The sequence below is a fragment of the Chrysochloris asiatica genome, unplaced genomic scaffold (assembly GCF_000296735.1).
Source record: "Chrysochloris asiatica unplaced genomic scaffold, ChrAsi1.0 scaffold00017, whole genome shotgun sequence".
Lineage (NCBI taxonomy): Eukaryota > Metazoa > Chordata > Mammalia > Afrosoricida > Chrysochloridae > Chrysochloris > Chrysochloris asiatica.
The window spans coordinates 18,338,603-18,345,468 of NW_006408535.1; the positions used below are offsets into that span (position 1 = coordinate 18,338,603).

Consider the following 6,866-nt stretch of genomic DNA (forward strand, 5'->3'; position numbering starts at 1 on the left):
AGCAACAATGGGCTCAAACAGTAATTGTGAGGTTGATGCTGGACTGATAGTGTTTTGTTCTATTGTGCATAGGGCCACTATGAGTCAGAACTGACTTGACGGCATCTAAAAACAATATATAGAGACACAGGAGTGCTGGTGACTCTACAGAATAAGAATTGGACTGTTAATCACAAGGTCAACAGTTCAAACTCACTAGTCACCACCAGGGAGGCAAAAGAAGCTTACAGTTTCTATAGATTTATAGCCTCAGAAACGCATCAGGGTCACCATGAGTCTGAACTGATGGGATGGCACATAACATATAGAGACATGATTTTTTTGGTTAAAACTTTAATACCTAATGCTCTGCCAAAAATTCCACATTTGCAAAATTTACATCTATTTTAGGATTCACAGGTGTTACGTCATTTTACAAAAAATATAAACAAACCACCAAAACATTTTAACACTTAAAAGAGGAGGCATAAATGGGTGTTCCAGGGTTAGCTCTCCCATTGTGATTTAGCAGCACTCTTCCTCCATCTAGGTAATGTACCATGACACTCTGATCTGTTTGATGAGCCAACAATACAAGAAGCTGGATTATATGAAGAAAAATGTGCCATCAGGTGGTTAATGCTTCTAAAAACAGTTGTTTACACTCTTGACACTGATGACTAGGAAGAATCAGAGTGTGGGCTACACTTTTCTTACCCTTGTCATGTGAGCCCCAGATGAAAAATGCTCCCCACAGCTAAGCCTTCACTAACTCTGAGAGGCCAGTACCAGCAGATAACCCTAATCGTTGTCTTCTCAGCTCCATCCAGTAGAAGAGAATTTGCTCAGCTGCTAACTTGTTAAAGGGGATTTTAAATCAAGGAACCTTCAAAAAGTTAGTGCAAAAATGGAATTAAAAGAGAAAAGAATTTTTCTACTAACTTTTTGAAGCCCTCTAACACAGATTTGTTAATAAAATTCATAGTCTATGCTCATAGTATATAACAATGTAATTTTCCTTTCATCATGATGGCTCCTCAAGGTTTAAATCATTGCTTTTAATTGAAATGGTGATCTAGTTTTCTTTAATGATCCTAAATATATTGTTCATAATCCCAGACTTGGTTAATGCAGTTTTGCTCTTACCTGGAAGGTTTTCTTCACTCAGTTACTAAACAAACAAATGCTGTCAACCACATTTACTGTTCATTCATTCATCCACTACTTTATTCATCTATTCAACAAATGTTTAGTGTTTAGCATGTGTTGGATGCTGCCCTACCTGCTTTGTTGTTGTGAAGCGCTGTCGAGTCCGTTCTGACTCACAGCAACCCTGTATAGGTTGTGAGCTTAAATTTAAGCTGGTGAGCTTAAATCACCAACCTTGTGGTTCAAACTGACCTTGCAGTCCAGTGCTTTATATCACAGCACCACACCAGGACTCTGTCCTGGTTGCTAGGGATATGGAAATAAGTAAAACACATTGTATAAAAATTCCCTGTTCTCAAGAAACTTTCATTCCAGTTGGAGGAGAAAGACAATTAAAAAGATAAACAAATCATGTGGTATGTGAAATGTTGATAAGTGCTACAGAGAAGAATAAGGTAGAGAAAGTGGTGAAGAAGGTGGTAAGCGAAGGACTTACTGAGAAGGTAACATCTGAGTAATGACTTAAAGGAGGTGTGGACACAAGCCTTGCATCTCTCTAAGGAAAAACACTGCAGAAAAAAACAGATTTTTTTTTTCCCTAAAGACTTAGTCTGGGGTATGCTTGGTATATTTAAGTAAAGGGGGGAGGGAGGTAGAATAAGAAATTAATTCAGAAAAATACCTGGGGAAAGATCATATATGGTCTTGTAGATTTCTTAGGCTTGTAGATTTCTTAGGCTTGTGTCATGAGTGGAATGGTTTTAAGTAAAGATGTGACATGAACACTATGGGTGTTAAATGGAGAAGACTGAGTTGTAAAAGCGGGAAGACAAAATAAGAGGGTATTGCAGAAATTCTAGTAGAAATTTCATTTCAAGTAGCTTGAATGTGGGTGATACTAATAATGATCAAATTCTGGGTGTATTTTCAGGGTAGAGCTTTTAAGATTTACTGAAAGATCTAATGTGGGATATGAAAAAGGGAAGGAAAGCAAAGAAAACTTCAAGATTTTAGACCAGAACAACCACAAGAATGAAGTTGCTATTAACTGATCTGGGGAAGACTGAGTTCAGAGAAGTCCAGGCTACTGATAGAAACTTGAGAATTGGTTTATAGATAGTATTTAAAGCCAAGAGCCTACAAGAGAACACCACAGGAGAGAAGTTAGTTCATCTGGAACTCTTCCAAGTTGAAAAGTGAAAAGGGTCAGTGGGGCGGAATAAGCAACAACCTGCAAAAGAGAGCATCCATGAAAAACTGTGGTAACACAGAGAAGAAAGCTACAGATTCGGCCTACTGAATTGGAGGTATAGATATATATGGAATCCTGGCATGGCGCTGTAGGATAAGCACTCAACCTCAAGATCCATTTGAAAGGCAAAGTCGGCTGTTCAAACTTAGCAGCTGCTCCATGGAACCGACTCTATGGCACATAACAACAACACAGACAGGAAGCTTTCACAAAGGAGAAAACTTTTGAGGTGATCTTTAAAAGCTGAATACAGATTCTTCAGGCAGGTAAACTAAAAAACTGACATGCTAGTTAACTATGTGGCGCTGCAGGATACTGCACCAAACTGCAAGGTCAGCAGTTCAAACCCACCAGCTGCTTCTTGGAAACCTTATACAGGACCGCTATAATTCAGAACAGGCTCAACAGCATTTAACAACAATACTACTTTGGTATCCTCACCTGTAAACAGAACACAATAATAGATTTAAAATCACTTAGAATCTCATACAGCAATAGTTAATGCTCAATAAGTGTCAGCTGATATCTCTCCAAAGTGACTGCACATTCCTTTTCATTACAGTACGTTGATTTGTAATCATACACTTGCCTTACATCTAATGTTGTTAAGTGTCGTCGAGTCGGTTCCTACTTGCAGCTGGTGGGTTTGAACCATCAACCTTGTGGTTTATCTGAGGGCTGATAGTTATTTCCCAAAACGTTTCAACCAAACACCAAAACAATTTGTATTTTTGACACTATAGAACATATAAATGAATTTACTTTGTCTGGAGTACGACAGAACTTAATTAGGAAACGAGCTTAATAAATGATATGGCATGACAATCTAATGAGTACACGTTCACATGCAGAATCTTGTATTTGGATATTCCTCAAATTTTATTAAATTGTGCTGAAGTTATACCTGACTTTATCTGAGAGTTTACTTATACTACATTATCTACCGAGAAGAGCAGAGAGCAACTTCGTACGTGTCATTACTAATTAGGTTGAAGTCTACCATTATCACCTGGCATTCTCTTCGGGTCACCTAAAAGACTGATCCGGGAGAAAAAAGGCAGAAAGCAGGCTGCTCTAAAAAAAGAATACCTAAATTTTATAACTGCAATGGAAGAACTGAAAAATGCAGTTCTTCCAACATAAAAATTAAGAAAGGGTTGAACAAACTGACAGAAACAAACCCAGAGACTTCATAGGTAACAACACAGGCAAGACAATGCCAACTGCCAGACCCCATCGTGATGGCCTTTCTGAGGCCCACTACGAAGAAGACAACCAGACCACTTGAGAAGCCTCTTCTACACCAGAGATGAGGGGCCGAGACCTGCAGTTTAAGGCAGGTTTTCCGAAAAACTCAGAGGGGAGGGGCTCTTGGTGCTCTAGGGAATGGGTTAAATTCCTAGAGGCCTGCCTCTGAGCCGAACGCACCACAACCAAGTGAGGGAGACAAGCAAAGTAAAAGGGATATAGCCATGGTAAGCACGAAACAGCAAGGTGGAACAGGGAATCAAGCGATACCTGTCTGTCTTTCCCGGATACTGGTAGCCGCTGTCGCCATCTTGCCTCCCACCGTCCACTGCCCCGTTGGCGCAGGGAGCCGATCATGACGTGTACGCTCCACGGCCCCGGAAGTAAAGCATGGCAGGGCGGAGCCAACGCAGACACCCAAAGGCTGGACTCCGCCTTTGCCGGAGCGGTCCTCTTGTACCCTTAGCTTTATTTATACGCAGAGCTTGCTTTCCCAGCGTTAGTGCCTGAGTGCTTTGGCACTTTAGTTGTCGTGACGCTATAGGATAAGCGCTTGACCGCAAGGTCGTTTTGAACCGCAAAGTGGGCGGTTCAAGCTCACCAGCCATTCTCGGGAACCCTATGTAGGATCGCTGTGAGTCGGAACCGACTAGATGGCACATAACAACAACAATAGAATATTAGGATTTTTTGGTGTGCCTTTATAGAATCAGAACTGGACTTAGAACCACAAGCTGGGCAGTTGAAACCCACCACCTAATCCTTGAAAACCCTGTACAAGGGCCGCTACGAATAGTAGGATTTATCCTGGTCTGGTGCTGTAGGATAAGCACTGGGCTACTAATTGCAGTGTTGGCGGTTCAAACCCACAAGCCACTCCCTGGAAACTCTATCGCTGTGAATCTGAACTGATTTGAGGCCACTGGTGTGGCGCTGTAGAACAAGCACTCCACCGCAATAAATTCTGCTGTTCGAACTCACCAGCCATTCTGGAAACCCTACAGGGTTTTTTTCCTTTTTTCTTTCAGTAAGAATTATTTTTAGTGGTTTAAAATGCCTGTACAAAACTAGGACCAATATGTGGTACTTTCAGTCCACTGGGCGATTTCCAAGGTCTCTTCCAACACAATGTCTTTGGCCAATTGTGCCTGAAGCCCCTGATAAGCCAGTTGGAAGAGACATGCTTTTGTTTCCAGCTGACTGTTTAGGTTTTTTGACTGCAAGACATTTCTTGCCAGACTGAGTCTGCTTGTTTGGATCAAATTGGGAAGGCTTGGATTTGCTGTTTCCTGCAAAAGCCCTGAAATCTGACTTGCTGTAGTCATTAGGGGGTGAACTCTTTAGGGGGTCATTTGGCTTCTTGGAAATTTTGAGTCGTTTCTTCCCTTGCATCTGTTCTGTGGTCTTTGGATCACTTACTGTCCACTCTGTGTTTTTAGCAGCATTTTCTAGCATGGCCTGTTGTCGGACAGACATGGCCTGTTCTACTGCAGTGGCCCTGGACTCTTCCTTAGCCTGCTCCAGGGCAGCTGTTTGCTCAGCTGCTTTCTTCTTTGCAGTTTCTTTAGATTCTTGTTGTATTTGTACCTGGCTTGCCAGCTTCCAATGATTGGTAATCTCATAGATTTTAGGTGATGGGTCAAATGTGCCTGCCTGAGAGATGTGGGCACAGTGATCCAGTGAGGACAGATACATTCGAAATGGATTCTCGAAGGACTCAGTATGTGCTGGACTTTTTTCTGTGCAACTGTTAATGGACGGTCTCTATTTTCTTCAGCACTTGTTTCGTTAAATAAGGTGATGACAGAAGAAGCAATCAAGCACTTGGGGTCCAGTGAAGAAGACTCCTTTTTGGTCAGGGAAGAGGCTTGCCTGTTTCTGAACTGGCACAGGCCCGCTACTTGAGATGATAGGACCGCCATCTGGAGGGGCATGGGAGCAGTCATGAGGTCCCCAAAGAGCATTTTCCAACCTCTTGGGAATGGGCTGTGAGCCATTCTTTTTCACTCCAGCTGAAACTTCAGACTTTAGTAAGGGCATCTCTTCAGAGCCTGCTGGATTAAAAGGTACATTTCATTTGTCTGCTACCGGACAAGAGGTGGTACTGGGTTACAGCAAGCTATGATGCTCTGAGATTCTTTAGGCAGTTCTTCAGCTCTCTTTAGCATTATATGGCTGGTAGCATAGTGGTTATGAATAGGACTGCGAACCGCAAGGGCAGCAGTTTAAAACTACCAGCTGTTCCTCATGAGGTAGATGAGGTGTTCGGCTCCTATAAAGATTGACAGGGTGGCTATGAGTCGGAACTGATTCCATGGCACACAGCCACCATCCATAACTTTCGTCTACCCTTCTGGCTATTTTGTCCCTCGAGGCAAACAGCATCTGAAAGGCTGTCAACTGCTGTGTGTTGAGGTGTTTCTTCTGCTTCCTGTATAGTTCAGTGTAGGACTTGTCCGTGTAAATAGGCTTGATGAATTTCTTGAGGCAGATATCCCTGCTCTGCTGCCACACCGCCTACAGCTACACTGACTGCTTGTTGCCTCCCTCCCACAGCTCCAGGCAAATTTAGTCATAAATGTACATGAGGTAATGTGTATCAGTTGGGACTGACTCCATGGCACTTAACAGCAGCAACAAGCAACAGTTAAGGTTGGTAAGTACCATCAAGTTGGGTTTGACACATAGCAATTCTGTATAGGGTTTCCAAGAAGCGGCTGGTGAGATTGAACTTCTGACCTTGAGATTCAGACAATTAAGGTACACTCTCTTAAAAGCCCTTGGGACCTTCATTTGCTGATGAGGCAAAACTCAAAATGAAGAGAAACAGCTGTAAACATCCAATGAAAATCAGAACATGGAATGTATGAAGTATGAATCTGGGAAAATTGGAAGTTGTCAAAAATGAAATGGAATGCATAAACATCGTTATTTTAGGCATTAGTGAGCTGAAATGGATTGGTATTGGCCATTTTGAATCTGATAACCGCATGATTTACTATGCTAGGAATGACAAATTGAAAAGGAATGGTGTTGCATTCATTGTCAAAAAGAACAATTCCAGATCAGTCATGAGGTACAACGTTGTCTGTAATAGATAATATCCATGTGCCTACAGGGAAGCCCAGTTAATACCAATGATATTCAAATTTACGCACCAACCACTAAAGCCAGTGAGGATGAAATAGAAGAATTCTACCAACTTCTTCAATCTGAAATCAATCAAACATGCAATCAA

The 6,866-nt window shown here is 41.9% G+C and overlaps 1 pseudogene; it reads right to left on the reverse strand.

Annotated features, from left to right (window-relative positions):
* Window positions 1-6,247, reverse strand: part of LOC102829379 — a 22,121-nt pseudogene extending 15,874 nt beyond the window's left edge.
* Between the last annotated feature and the right edge of the window lie 619 nt (window positions 6,248-6,866).